General features: G+C 38.3%; 2 long non-coding RNA genes across 5 annotated transcripts; one reads left to right on the top strand and one right to left on the bottom strand.

Moving 5' to 3' along the window:
* Positions 1-634: 634 nt before the first annotated feature.
* Positions 635-1,173, bottom strand: LOC110938932. The gene is made up of 3 exons (XR_002591827.2): positions 1,115-1,173; positions 894-1,042; positions 635-800 (listed from the first exon to the last, which is right to left on the bottom strand). It is a non-coding gene; the product is annotated as an uncharacterized LOC110938932 (long non-coding RNA).
* Positions 1,174-2,466: 1,293 nt separating this feature from the next.
* LOC110940794 lies at positions 2,467-13,932 on the top strand. 4 transcript variants are annotated; one of them, XR_004893781.1, is made up of 3 exons: positions 2,467-2,984; positions 8,126-9,153; positions 9,245-10,348. It is a non-coding gene; the product is annotated as an uncharacterized LOC110940794 (long non-coding RNA). The 4 variants fall into 4 exon arrangements; XR_004893782.1 differs by lacking the exons at positions 8,126-9,153; positions 9,245-10,348 and adding an exon at positions 13,753-13,932 and having other exon boundaries at positions 2,475-2,984; XR_004893780.1 differs by having other exon boundaries at positions 2,475-2,984; positions 8,126-10,348.
* The last annotated feature ends 2,226 nt before the right edge of the window (positions 13,933-16,158 follow it).

The raw sequence follows: 16,158 nt of genomic DNA, 5'->3' as shown, positions 1-16,158 counted from the left end.
TCCTTTGGAGGATGATCCGCCATGATAGAAACACTGAAAATGGAGGATGATCCTACCCCACCAAGTTTATTTATTTATTTTTTTAATTCATTTACTTTTTTTAATGGCCACAAAGGTTCAACAAGAAGACTAAAGAAGGTGTATTTAGCCTATGGCTTTATAGCCTAGTGACATCTTGGTGGTGGGATAAGGCTTTGAGACCAATAGGTCCTGGGTTCGATTCCCACAAGTGGGGTTTTCCCATGTTTATTGGGTTTCCTCCTGAATTGGTGTGGCATTATGCCTAGTGGAGATGGAGATGATCGGGTGGTTCCTCTGGTGGCACGATGATACTCCAGTGGTCTGTCAGTGATCCGAATTTGCCGTTCAAAAAAAAAGAAGGTGTATTTATTACATTATATCTATATTATGTTACCCGACCGACCCATTTTTGAACTGGTCCAAACATTCTATAATCTAGTGATAGACATCGAACACTGAATATTAGTGACACTGCTGAAAAAAAAAAAAAAAAACTCTGGTCCGCCAGTCCCAAACTCCCGCTAGGTAACCAAGCACATGGTTTATTTAAAGAAATTTGTGGACCAAAACCAATGCCAAAAATATTATGTAAAATGTAATGACGACACTATGACTAAACTTATATTATTAAGGTCTGAAAGTGAAATCTTACGACTTAAAAATGTCCTGAATATTCATCCCTCCGCCCCCTCCGCCACCAGCAGCATGCTGTTTAAGCTTTTCCTCACCGTACCGGTCGTAAATACTCCGCTTTTCGCTGTTCGACAACACTTCTTAAGCTGGAACAACATACACACAAAACATTCACTTTCACACCAACAGGAAACACAAAATCTATAAACATAATACACAATACATGTATGATTTACTACCATTGTTAATTTCAGCAAACTTTATGTTAGCATCTTCATTTCCTTGATTCTTATCAGGATGATATTTCAACGCAAGCTTTCTATATGATCGTTTAATCTGATCGTCTAATGCACCTTTCGGAACTTGAAGTATATCATAGTAACTTTTACTGTAACAAACAGAATAATTAAGCACACATACACACACAAAGATGAAATTTGACGGAAAGAAGAACACTTACGCTGCATTAGCAATCAGTAAGATGGATAGATAGATTACTAATAAAAATTTCGATCTACAATGCGCCATTAGGGTCCTGATCCAGAAATTATTGAAGATAATAACACTGTTATTGTGGAATCATGATATCCGATTGCCCTGCGAGTTTATAGCATTCATCGAATCAACTTTCAACCATACATGACACACTTTTGACCCATTCACTTCTACTATACATGACACACTCAAATACCACTTAACTTTGTACTTGTAAGCATTCATCGAATCAACTTTCAACCATACGTGACACACTCAAATACCACTTAACTTTGTACTTGTAAGGATTTAAGCTCGCACCATTTATTCACATGGGATAAGCACCATGCCACTAGACTACTAGATTATGGGTAATAGTAACTAATTGGGTTGAGCAATACATATAAATTAGATAGCAAACTTTCCGCATTCCCAATATGGCCTATTTTATAGTCGCACACTCACGGAGAAAGATGTGTGAATGAGCCCAACGCTTATGAATACAACTTAGGCGGAAATATACAAGTCTAACAATCAAACCTTCTTGGAGACACTATAGGGTGGCTTGTAGGAAGAATATCTTAACGATAAAAGTATTTTTCTTGTAAGTATCTATCAACGATAAAAGTATTTTTCTTGTAAGTCTATTAACTTGTGATATACTTAAAATTCATTGGTTCATAGCCATAAATACATTCAAAGTCTAGAGATGTAGAGATGATGCATATTCTAGACTTGGTTTAAATTATTGATTGGTAGGAGTGCAAACGAGTTGAGCGGCTCGCGAGCTACTCGAGATAGGCTCGAGAAAAAGTTCGAAACAAGCCGAGCCTTATCGAGCCCGAGCCGAGCTTGAGCCTCAAAACAAAGCTCGTTTGTTTATCGAGCCCGAGCTCGAGCCTCACATGTGAAGCTCGTTAGGCTCGTCGAGCCTTATTGAGCCTTAGTGTAAACGAGCCGAGTCGAGCCGAGCTTATTTAAACTTGTTTACAAGCCGACCTCGAACCTAAAAATAAGGTTATTTAATAAACGAGCCCGAGCTTTACTTATCGAGCTCGCAAGCCTAAAAAGTATATTATTTTATATTATTTTTATTTAATATACTAATTAATAGATAATAAACGAGCCGAGCTCGAGCTTGATAAAATACAAACGAGCCGAGCTCGAGCCCAAGCTCTCATAAGTTAATCGAGTTCGAGCTCGAGCCTGGCCGACTCGGCTCGTTTGCAAATAAATGATTGGTATAAAGTGTTGTTAACACTATTTCATTCGATCTCTTACCACAAACATAGGAAAGGTTGAAGGGTCAAAAGTGAAACTTTGATTAAAATCACAAGTGAGTCATTACAAAAGCAGAAATCCACTGCAGAAACGAGGGTTTGGGGGAAACCGAAAGCTCAGACAACGCTAGAGAAGGAGGCAGCAGTGGGAAGGGTTGGGTGTTGCCCCCCTCCGCAACCCATGATCTCCGATTTCCCCCCGAAATTCAACAGCCCTTACATCTGGGATGGAACTCCGATCGTCTGATCATCCGATTGCTTGTTGACTGGACTGCTTCTTCTACAATATTTTCTTTTTGGGTAAATTACACTTTTCGTTCTTTATGTTTATATCGGTACTGCTTGCTTCTGATGTTGTTCTTCGTAGTGGTTAGCACCGGCTGCGACATACTCAATTCCAAACACCCCTCTTTCTCTTTCTTTAACATTGTGAGGCGATGATGATGATGAATTTGTGGTTGTTGTCTGAGTGAATGGAACGAAGGTTGAGACTTACCGTATCTTGGCGGGGTAATCTCCGGAGGCTTGGCGGTAGTTTTCACCGTTGAAGCAGCCGCGTTGTTTGCAGCCATGGCGGTTCGTTCCTCTTTCTTCTCCTTATTATTATTAACACATCTGAGCCTCTCTTAGTTCTTCTTTTTTCATATTTTCGTTTTTATTTTTACTATTTGTACAATTCTTGGATTTAGGGTTTTGATTTCTGATAAACATGTTTCCAGTTTACCAATTAATGATATGTAGTGCATAAATTTGTCTATGGTCGGATTTGTAGTATGATGAATAATCTAACCCAAACACCCAAGAAATATGACATGTTTGATTAAACAACTCTCTTCTTTTATGGGATTGGAGGATGATTGATGATAATGTTGTTGTTGCTGCTGTTATTGTTGTCCCAATTAACATGTCGATGACGATGGAAATTATTGAGCAAACTCAGAATTTACAGATCAGATCCGTGTCTTGGCTAGGCAACTCGGTCGGTATGTATGTATATGATACATGCAACTGTGATTGCAGCCATGGCGGATTTTGACAGTAAATTCCGATGATAACATATCTGAGCCTCAAAACCTCCGCAGCCCATGATCTTCGATTTCCCCCCAAATATTCAACACCATATATAATACCCATGCCGTCTGTCTACGGTACATTTTCCTTGAGGTTTGGTCAGTTTTGCAACTTTCGTCCAAAGGTTTGTTTTTTCACATCTGGATCCAAAAGGTTAAAATCTTGCCATTTTCATCCGGCTCGTTAATTCCATCCATTTTTCTCGTTAAGTCAGAGGTATTTTCATACATAAATTGAAAAAGACCAAATTGCCCTTTGTTGATGTTGTTCCATATATAAAGGCTATGACAATGGATATTATTTCGAGCAAAATTGGATTTACAGGTCTGATCTGTATCTTGTCTTGGCTAGGCAACTTGGTCGGTATGTATTTGATACATGCAACTGTGATTGCAGCCATGGCAGATTTCGAAAATGAATTCCGATGATAATACATCTGCGCCTCAAAACCTTTATCCTTGGAGATAAAAGAACATCTACCTTGAGGTAAATGGGCAAAAAGCTACGCCGCAAACCCTTTTGAATAGCAAAACCGATCCTACTAAAGAGGTAGGAGTTCTCAAACCGGTGGTCGATTTGAAACTGGACCGGTTTCACCAAACCTGTTTCATAATCGGTTTCGGGTCGGGTCAAAACTGGTTCCGGTTCATAAACCGGTTTTTTGTTCACCTCTACATTTATAATAGCCGCCTTAAAATATGAGATGGGGTGTTATATTGTGTTATTCTCATGTGAACTGAGACTCGGGGAGATTGAGGAAGTTTCTAAGAGTAACTTCCCTCTTGCCATTTGATCTTTCCATCAACTATGTGTTGGTGATTTTGCTCCATCTTTTCTGTGTTGGTGGTGGCGGTGGTACTAATTGTTTGAAAATACTAGGCAATGATGATAAATGTAGGTTGAGCAAAATAGGAGTTTGTGTAACCGATCTATATCTTGGCTGGGCAATCCAGTTGGCAATTGTTGTGTTTGGAGATTCTCTCTGTAGTGAACCAAACGAAGGTTGAGACTTACCGTATCTTGGCAGGGTAAATATTGGAGGTTTCGCGGTAGAAATTGGTTTGTTTACCGTTGAAGCAGCCGTGATGTTTGCAGCCATGGCGGTTCGTTCCTCTTTGTTTTGATTATTATTAACATATTTGAGCCTCTCTTAATTCTTGTTTTTCATTTTTTATTTTCCAGTTTACTTATTAACAATACGTGGTGCATCAATTTGTGTATGGTTAGATTTGAAGTATGAATAACTTGAAAGTGAATTAGCTCAGAGGAATGAGGCTCCGGCTCTTGCCATTCGATCAACTGTGGTCCATTTTGAAAAGGTTGTGATGATGATATTATTTCGAGCAAAATTGGAATTTACAGGTCTGATATTCTGATCCGTATCTTGGCTTGGCAACTCGGTCTGTATGTATTTGATACATGCAACTATGATTGCAGCCATGGCGGATTTCGACAGTAAATTCCAATGTAACATATCTGAGCCTCGGAACCTTTATCCTTGGAGATGAACATCTATCTACCTAGAGGTGCACATTTCGTTTTTTTAATCCCAAACCGGTTCAGGTTGAAATCGTTTTGGTTTGGGTCAACAATGGTCAAAACTGATATTTGGAGAAACCGGTTTACAAGTGGAAAAGGATCCGTTCGATTTAAAACTAGTTCTGGTTTTTTACCTGTTTCAAGGGAGGACTTCTCAAACTAATAAGTGGAAAAGGATCGGTTTCGGTTCCGGTTAAAAACTGGTTATGGTTCACAAACCGGTTTTTTTGTTCGCCTCTGCATTTACCTACAACCGACTTAAATGATGAGATGAGGTGTTATGTTCAAGTGAATTGAGGCTCAGGTGAGATGTAGGAGGTTTCTTAGAGTAACTTCCCTCTTGCCATTTGATCCTCTGACCGCCCTAACCAACTGAGCTACTCTGTCTATCTTTGCTGGTATAATGTTCTTCTTAGGCGGTGATGATGAAATTCTTTTTAAGCAAAGTCGGAGTATGGAGATCCGACCCGTATCTTGGCGGGGCAATCCAGATGGCAACTGCGATTGTAGCCATGGCGGATTAGGGCGTCTTAAATCCAACTACAACTGATCTGAGCCTCTTCTCTGTCAGCTCATTACTTGATTTATTTATTTATTTATTTTCATAGTTATTAAAAGCGTTAAGCGCACTCAAGGCGCATAGGTCTCGCCTGGGGCCTAAGGGCAAAGAAAGCGCGGGCCTGAGAAAAAAAAGCGTACAACGAAAAAACATAAAATATTTTTATATAATAGAAAATTAATACTATTCTTCAAATAAAATAAACTAAAGCTATTATATAACATTTAATATCGTCTATTTAGTACCAAAAGTTATAAAATGCTAGTTTATAAGTGTAGAAAGGTAGTTTCGTTAGATAAAAGTAGAAATCTAGCTAGAATCTTGCCAGAATTTAGAGAATTTGGCCGAAAACTCTCAAGAATCTAGGAATCTCGCCGGAACCTGTGCATGAACCATCACTTGGAGAATTAAAGCGCAATTGCCTTGACTTAAGGCACAATTGCCTCGCCTCACTAGGAAATCGGGCCTAGGCGCAAGAGGCGATGGCTTTTAACAACTATGTTTATTTTTATTTTGGCTGATGAATCAGTTGGGGGTTTGCTTGTAGGAATGAGCTCCAGTGAGAATATGAGCCCATGAGTCCGTCGTATAAGATGTTTGATTAAACAACTCTCTCCTATTATGGGAATGGACATGATGATTACGATGATGCTGTTGTTCCTTTGAAAAGGTTGTGAGAATGGAAATTATTTTGAGCAAAATCGGAATTTATCGATCGGATCCGTATTTTGGCTAGGCGACTGTGATTGCAGCCATGGCGGATTTCAACATTAAATTCCGATAATAACATATCCGAGCCTCAAAAAACCATTATCCTTGGAGATAAGAAGAACATCTATCTACCTAGAGGTGCATATTTCGGGGTTTTTTCCCAAACCGGTACCAGTTGACAGCGGCGAAGCTTGAGATTTCCGACAGGGGGTCGAAAACGTATATACTCAAAAATTTCTATATGAAAGTTACATACATAACACTACTGAGCGAACCCCCCCCCCCTTTCTAACCTGCGCCACTGCCAATTGAAACCGTTTCAATTTAGGTCAACAACGGTTGAAACTAGTATTTGGTGAAACCGGTTTACAAGTGGAAAGGGATTGGTTCCAGTTTGGTTCATAAACCGGGTTTTTTGTTCACCTCTGCATTTACCTATAACCAAATGATGAACAAACTTGGAATTTACAGATTGGATCCGTATCTTGGCTAGGCAACTCGGTCGGTATGTATTTGATACATGCAACTGTGATTGCAGCCATGGCGGATTTATACAATAAATTCCGATGATAATATATATCTGAGCCTCAAAACCTTTATTCTTGGAGCTAAGAAAATCTATCTACCTAGAGGTGCACATTTTCCCAAACCGGTGGTCGGTTTGAAACGGGGACCAATTTCACCAAACCTGTTTCATAATCGGTTTCGGGTCGGGTCAAAACACGTTCCAGTTCACAAATCAGGTTTTTGCTCTTGGTATTTTTGATCTTCTGATCAACTATGAGTTGGGGATTTTGCTTTATCTTTTTTCTGTTGGTGGTGGGGCTAACTGTTTAAAAGTACGAGGCAATGATGATAAATGTAGCCTGAGCAAAATCGGAGTTTGTGGAACCGATCTGTATCTTGGCTGGGCAATCTAGATGGCAATTGTTGTGTTTGGAGATTCTCTCATGAATACTTTGCAACTTCGATTGCAGCCATGGTGGATTGGGCAAAAACAAGCTCCATTGTTACAGATCTGAGCCTCTTTTTGTATTGCAACTTTGATTAGATTCACAAGTGAGGTCATGTACAATAAATCAGGGTTTGGGGGAACCGAAAGCTCAGGCAACACAAGTGAGGCAGCAGAGGGAAGGGGTGTACTCCCTTTCTGGATAGGAACATGAACATACAGACTTAAGAACATTTTTTTTACATCAAGCCTTGGACATAAGGCACATAACACTAAGCAATTGATACGAAGGCCGATTAGTGCGTGTACTCCCTTGTCTTTCGGCTATCCACGCCACCACATGATGAATGATTAACCATCCCCCTCTTTTAATGTTATTTTCACGAAATTAGTAAAATAAGTTAAATTAGTGCACTTTCACTCCCCCCTCCCCGAGCGCGCACACATATATACCATGCGCATTTTGCAAGCGGGGCGTTAATTAACATGGCTATGACGATGGAAATTATTTCGAGCAAAATCGGAATTTATAGATCTGATTTGTATCCTGGCTAGGCAACTCGGTCGGTATGTATATGATACATGCAACTGTGATTGCAGCCATGGCGGATTCGGGCCAAACAAGTTCCATTTCTTCTTATTGTTGCTATCAGTGTTTTAAGTCTTAATTGTTAGTGTTAAATGTTAGCATTTTGTGTCTTAATCAGTTCCTACTTGCTACAATTGTTAGTGTTTTGCAAGTTGCAAAAAGTTAATTTGTTAATGGTAGGAGAGCATACCGAACTATTAGTGTTAAATTGCTATGTATATAAGTTCATGATATTAAAATTACCGATATCCCACGGCGATAACTGATATCCGTTTTTTACTTCATTAACTGCATAGTTATGTTGATGCTGCTGCTACTGCTGCTGCGGTTGTTTTATTTGAAAAGGCTATGATGATGAAATTATTTCGAGCAAGATCGGAATTTACAGATCTGATCCTTATCTTGGCTAGGCAATTCGGTCGGTATGTATGTATATGATACATGCAACTGTGATTGCAGCCATGGCGGATTTTGACAGTAAATTCCGATGATAACATATATGAGCCTCAAAACCTCAGCAGCCCATGATCTTCGATTTCCCCCCAAATATTCAACACCATATATAATACCCATGCCTTCTGTCTACATTACATATTCATTCCTATGATCTTGTTGCTTCTTTCAAATATTATTTTACCATAATACAATGGAAACATATCGGTATTCTTTTGGTATTGTTCCTCGTAGAGGCTACATTATGAGGAAAAAAACAGCAATGTATAGAGGCGATTATGAAAAAAACATATCTGAGTGGTTCGAACGAAGGTTGAAACAGACCGTATCTTGGCGGGGTAATATCCGGAGGCTTCTATTTGAAGCAAACGTGATGTTTGCAGCCATGGCGGTAAAATGCCATTTTTACACTGCATAAAAAGAGAGTAAAATGCCATTTTCATCCCTGAGGTTTGGTCAGTTTTGCGACTTTCGTCCAAAGGTTTGTTTTTTCACATCTGGATCCAAAAGGTTTGAAATATTGCCATTTTCATCCGGCTCGTTACTTCCATCCATTTTTCTCATTAACTCTGAGGTATTTTTGTGCATAAAGTGAAAAAGACCAAATTGCCCTTTGTTGTTGTTGTTCCATATATAAAGACTATGACGATGGAAATTATTTCAAGCAAAATCGGAATTTACAGATCTGATCCGTATCTTGGCTAGGCAACTTGGTCGGTATGTATTTGATACATGCAACTGTGCTTGCAGCCATGGCGGATTTCGAAAATAAATTCCAATGATATATCTGAGCCTCAAAACCTTTAACTTTGGAGATAAAAGAACATCTATCTGTACTATATTATAAAGCATATAGGAAGGACAACTTAAGGTAATTTGCCACTTTACTTAAAATACCTTTAAAGCATGATGTACAACTCTCTAAGGCACATTTCGGGTTTTTCTTTCCCAAATCGATTCAGGTTAAAATCGCTTCGTTTTGGGCCAAGAACAGTCAAAACTGGTATTTGGTGAATCTGGGTTACAAGTAATATGCCAAAACAGCCAGTAGCACGTAAACGGGCAACAAGCTAATCCGTAAACCCTTTTGAATAGCAAAACCGATCCTACTAAAGAGGGAGGAGTTCTCAAACTGGTGGTTGGTTTGAAACTGGACCTGTTTCACCAATCCTGTTTCATAATCGGTTTCGGGTCGGGTCAAAACTCGTTCCAGTTCACAAACCGGTGTTTTATAATAGACGCCTTAAAATATGAGGGGGGGGGGGGTATTAAGCATGCTTCCAACAAACGTATCGTTAGTAAATTAGGGTAGGATTATCTCCTCTACACTGTGTCCTTTTTGTGGAGTTGTCCCCGAAGAGGTCGATCACCTTTTTTATCAATTGTGGACTGGTGAGTGATTTGTGGCGACAGGTTTTATTGTGGTGCAAAATTCCCATATTCTGCGCAGCCTTGACAAGGGAGTGGGTCGATTACCATTTTTTCGTATTAAGAAGCTTCTTTGAGTCTTCAAGCAGTTTTTTTTACAGTCTTGTGGTGCATTTGGGGAGCAAGGAATCGCCAGGTTTTTAATAACGCGGACTCTATGAAAATATTAGAGGTCGCTGAAACTATGTGTTATCTTTATGGATCAAATATAGGGGAAATTTAATCTCATTAGATTGGGCTTGCTACTTTGCTTAATGTGTAATTGTGTACTCTTTTCAAGTTTCTAGCTCCTGGCTAGAACCTGTTCATCGTCGTCCTCGTCCTCGTGGCCGCCGCCGCCGCAGCCGCCAATCATACTAATTGTATACGTAAGTTTACTACAGTTTTTTCTGACCGGTGCAAGCATGGGTCTGCTTAGATGAATGTGGTTTGGATAAATAATGTTTATATGGTGATGAAAATGTTGCTTTTATGATATTTATGTCCATTTTCGTATGGGATTTCTTAATCAAGACTTGAACTATTTCATGATTGTTTTTTCTTGGTATTGCTTTGTTCATAATTACTCCAAGTTCATTTTGATTTGTCATCAACAGACCTGAGTGTAGTTTGTTGAATATAAGTTTTTTCTCCGTTCATTTTTGACTGGTTGGTCCTTTGTAAGAATGCAAGTTCACCATTTTGGCTGTCACAATCGGTGGTGCTGGTGACCTGAGAACATGGGATGGAGAGGACCAAGATGACGACGGTGTTAGAAGTATACTTTTTCCGGTAACCATTGGGATCAATCAAACAAGATCTCGGTTTTGAACAATTCATCAGCCCTCACCATCATTCAACCTTTTTATGTTACTTGAGATATCAAGGCGAACTTATTTCAAAAGATGAAGCGTAGAAGAAATTTTACAACTCTAGCTTGGGATGATTGGTTTAAGTTCAACGGTTGTGTTAAACTACCATTTTCTTGTGTGTTTTTTTTACCGAATGTATTATCTTCATCCTACTAAATCAATAACATCATTTCTCTAACTTTATTTGTAGGAGATGCGTTAAACATAAATAGAAGATAAATTTAACCTCAGCCTAGTTTTATATAGTTTATTTAAGAGTAAATTTCACTTTTCATCCTTTATCTTTTTTTTTTTTAAGAAAACTTCATTAAATCACCTCCGACCCAACCGGGCGAAAGGCCAAACAAACAACAGCACCCCTGACCTAAACGGGCAAAGGGCAAACAAAAATTACAACATATACAAAGGGTATTTACACCACTCCGTCCATATGATATAATTACATGGATATCTACTTTTAAACCAAGCATAACCTCTAGATTTTATCTCCCCGATGATATCATGCGGACTACCAACTTTCTGGTTAAACACCATCTCGTTCCTTTCTTTCCATATGCACCAGCAAGCGATAATAGCCAACAAATAAGTCACCATTTCCGCCTTCTTACCGATCTTGATAAATTTGTTAATGTCTAGAATATCTTTGAACTCAAAAAAGAATAAAGGCGGGACGTTGCACCATACGTTGAACGCCAACCATACTCGGAAAGCCACCGGGCAAGCCGTGAACAAATGCTCCACCGTTTCCTCGGAATCGCTGTATAACGGACACATGACCGAGGTAATGTCCACATTTCTTCTTCTTAAGTTGACTCTTGTAGGGAGCCTATCTATATTGCCTCTCCAAGGCATAATGTTGCACTTGATAGGCACCCATTTACACCAAGCAAAATTTGGAAGATGACTAGTACCTCTATCTGTAATCATAGCCTTTTTGACCGACTTCACCGAAAAACCCTTCTTACTATCAATAATCCATAGCCAAGCATCCTTGTCGTTTGAAAGTCTCACAGAGCTGAGAGTCTCGTTACATTCCTTCCATTCCTTAATCTCCTCCTCTGACGCAGGCTGTCTAGACCACTGTAACGCCCTGCTTCTTCGTACTCTCAATATTTAGAAGGTCTTGCTTGTATTTCTATTTTTGGAAGTCTTGTGTTCTTGTAATCGTCATTTCTTTGTAATCGTTGTAAAATCCGAGACTTGGATCATAAATAAAACTCTTATTTCTTTAATTTCGTGTTAAATATACTTTACACATGCTCATACATTTAATTTCGTGAAACAATTGATGCTTATTCGTAATTCTTGGAAACTATGTGCTAAACTTGCAAATACGTAAAACTTATGCATAAAACGTCTTTTGAACGTATACGAAACTTAATTACGACATTCATATGCTTAATTATACTTGGTTTATGTTCTCCACGCTTATATTGTCCTGAAACTATGCTTATATGTCGAAAATAACCCCTAAATAACTTAAAAACCCTAATTAACAAACTTGAGGGGCCAATTTGTAATTAACTGAAACTTGAACCAGCCCCCTTGTCGCAGGCCGCGAAGGGCCAAGCCCTCTGTCTTCGCTCCCAGCGAGCCCACCCCCAGATCAGAACCTTTTGATCAGCTCGCGACTTTGAGCGGGATTTCCATGTTTTATTGATTTTAAACTCGTTTTTAGCATTAAATACCCAACTACAACCTACCCTAACCTTCTCTTATAAATACCAAGCCATTCCCAAGCTCTAATCACTTTACAAACTCATCCAAATCACTCTAAAACTCTCAAAAAGCTACAAATCAGTGTTCGAGCAGATTCATCCTACTTCACAAAAGTGAGCATAACTCACTCGTTTCTTGTCCGATTTACCTCATTCTTTTTCCTATGTGCTTGGATTGACCTTAGTTCGATTCCATGGGGTTTTCACAGTAAATCAGTCCCTGGAACGTCGCCAAAAAGGCTCCAAAGTTCACTGTTTATTTCTGTTTTGATTAAACCTTTACTAAACTTGTTCAAACTTGAGTCCAACTCATCTCAAACCTATGTCCTTATGCTTATAACCACTTCTATGGTTAGTTAGGCTTAAAAACAAGGTTGAGACATTCAAAATCAGAGGATTGATCCTCACAAACATCCTGTTTTGTTTAGGGTTTTTAACCCACAAGTGATGTTCAAGCTCCAAGTTTGATGTATGTGTGATTGAGGATTAACTTGGGTTGTCCTACATAAAATCCACACATTGCTTGATGATTTCTTATAGATTAGTGTTTAGTATTCTTGTATTACTTGTAGTTCATGACCCTCCTTGTATGTTCATAACATCAAGTGTAGTGGTGAACACTTAGAGGTGCCTAAATGGAAGACTTTTCTTCCTACCTCCTACATGATCTCTATGACACTTAAAGAGGTACCTAAATGGAGGATTTATCCTCCTACCTCATGTTTGAAATATTGGACATAATAATATGTATATAATATATGTAATATACTTAACAAACCGAACCTTTGATGATGAACAAATGGACATTATCAAGTAGTAACTTTATCATCCAAACATCATATGTTAAGGATGATTATTTTCATATGTCTAAGTTCCTATTGTTTAAATTCCTAATCCTTAAATCTTCCGTAGTTCCCAAATACTCATACGCCTTGTTTACTTCGTGTAGAAGGACTTGGTGTTCCAACCTCCTAATCAACAAACAACTCACTTGCGAATTCTCAAGTTCAAGACTTGCAAAACCGTGAGTACATTTGACCCATTTACTTTTAAAGACAATTTGGGTTGTAACATGTTATTATACAAAATACATAGTCACACACTTAACCATTCTTTATACTCTCAATCCGTTATACATGCTACTTGTTTACTTAGGTTCATGCTAGATTATACATGCTATATGTCATTAACTTTGCTAAGCCCTCAACTTAACATATATAGCGCTATAGGAGTAGCACACCACCCGTCGGGGTCTTGTTAAGTCTTTATTCGAAACGGTCTCGTCACTTTTGTGGCGAGGGATGCTAAATACAAGTGGATACTTGGGTTTGACGTATTGCTATGCATGCTAGTTACCTTGTTTACAATTTGCCATGTGGATTCGAGAAAATGCTTTTATACTTACGCTATACTTATTCAAACCTTGTGTACTCGCCTTTGCTTTGCATTGAAATTATTTTAAACATGTTACAGGCTGAGGATGATGATGCTATGAAACGAAGTAGCGATGATTCCTAGATACACATTTAGACGTCTTAGGTTTAAATTGTTGTATCAATTTTGTTATGTTTATGTTATGAACAATGTTGTTATTTGAATTTCTTGTAATGTGTTGACAATTTTATTATGAAATGAAAATGGTTGATTTAACTATTGTCACAAATAGTGTTATGAAGTCTCTTGCAATCTATTTCGTCTCATCCCGATGATTCCGCCATCGGTTGGGGTGTGACAACCACTGCCAAGTTAAAATACTATTTCTTTGACCTACAACTATTCTCTCTGCGACTCTGCAGATTTTAAACATCTCCAAGCCAAATAGATGAGGCCATCTTTCCGAGAAAGGAAGATCACCCACCCAAGTGTCAATCCAAAAACGGATATCATTCCCATTCCCAACCTTACCCTTGATAATCCGATTTAAGGCATTCCCATTTAATTTAATTTTGGAAATCAATTTTACCATATTTTTCCAACACCCCACTATGTTACCATTAAGCGGAAGGAAGTTCCTTTGATTGTTTTTACCATGGCAGGCATCCACCACTTTACACCAAAGATTATGGTTTTCGGCCTTGTATCTCCAGCCTCATTTAATAAGAAGAGCCTCATTATCTAATATCAAATATCTGAATTTTGAAACGTGCCCGTTATAATTTCATTTTATGTCCAAAAAACACATGTTTTATATCACTTTAAGTCCTTTACACCATAAATTACTCAGTTAGATTTTATTTAAGGCAAGAGCAAAAATTGTATTTTATAAATAAATGCATAAGATCCTCTTTACCCCTTTTATACATATAAATAAACTATTATTTTTGGAAAAGTAATACAAGTACCACACACTCTCTTTCTAAAAAAAACCACTACACCATCATCACCTCCACCTCCACCACCGCCACTCCTCCGCCCTATAAACCTTCGGCACCATGGTGGAGTCAGCCGTCAATTGCCTATGAAATCACCAACTCACCACTGCTCTTCATCAATCTCATCTCAATCCAATTCAAGTTCTTTCAATCTTAGATTTGAAGTACATGACAATGGATGATTCTGCTTCTAAAAACAAAATCAAATCAGATGACGCTTCGAGGGGTGTTAAGGACACTACTGTATCGAAAAAGCCGTTGAAGAACCCTCTGTCACTGGAGAAACCATTGCCAGGAGATTGTTGTGGCAGTGGTTGTTGTGTTCGGTGCTTTTGGGACGTGTGTTACGACGAGCTTTAAGAGTATACTGGGATTTGTAAAGGAGAATCCGCTTGATCTAAGGTTTCGTAAGCATATTGCAGAAATTGTTTTATTATTGAATGTTATAGATCTATTTGATGTTAATATACACAAATTAATTCGACAGATCTGTTGTAATTTTATGAATTGTCTTCGTTTTCACTCAATTGATTGAATAAACAAATTGATTTAACATATTTGTTATAGATCTATTTGATATTCATATACACAAATTATTATTGATAGCATAGATTTCTTTGATGTTCATATAAACAAATTGATTTAACATATTTGTTGTAATTTTGTGAGTTTCTTTGATGTAATTTTATGGTGATTGTGGTGGTGGTTGCGGTGATCAATAGTTGTGGAAGTGGTGGTGAGGAATGGTGGTGGCAGTGATGGTGGATGATAGAAGAGAGAGAGAGATATAAGTGACTAATTTATTTATATTAATATGCGTGTTTATTTATTTATATATGTCACACCCCAACCGATGGCGAAAACATCGGGGCATGGCATTGAGCGAAACAGATTGTCCAGAAGTTTCCATAACAATTATATTTATCAATTACTTAAAACAACATGTCCCATACCATGTCATAAAAGATAGTACAATTATTACAGGCAAAATGTAGGCAAATAGTTCTGTTCCGACAACTCAGATTTCATTTGTACAGACAACTATTTGTTGGCCTCTAGGACCTTATTCTAGCCTCGCTTTCCTAGCAGATAAGTATCCTAAACACCTGTCACATACGTTAAAATAAATTCAATACACATAGTGTAAAGGTGAGTATACAAGTTTGATAATAGCATATAGAGTTCGAAATAGTTTACGCATAACCAGCACGTACACAGAGGAAAACGAAGCATGTTAGTTATCGACATGAACCTATCGATACCAGTGACTGCGGGTTGACTGCCCAAGGCAGTTCGCAATACATGATCACCACTGTAATCCATGTAAGTAATTGTCCTTAACAACCTACGTGTGAACGGGTGCTGGGTCCAAACTATAGTACTATCGTTGCTAAGGCAGTAGACAGCATTCCATGTGTAAACATAACAAACAAGCATTCATTAAGTCACGTATAACATGCAATAACGGTTAGCGTTTAAAAGTATTGCGTAGTGTGTTCGATTGTGA

This window comes from Helianthus annuus, chromosome 5 (genome assembly GCF_002127325.2).
Source record: "Helianthus annuus cultivar XRQ/B chromosome 5, HanXRQr2.0-SUNRISE, whole genome shotgun sequence".
NCBI classification, from domain to species: domain Eukaryota; kingdom Viridiplantae; phylum Streptophyta; class Magnoliopsida; order Asterales; family Asteraceae; genus Helianthus; species Helianthus annuus.
Note: the sequence above shows the minus strand (reverse complement) of the source record. Positions and strands in the feature narration are given on the sequence as shown.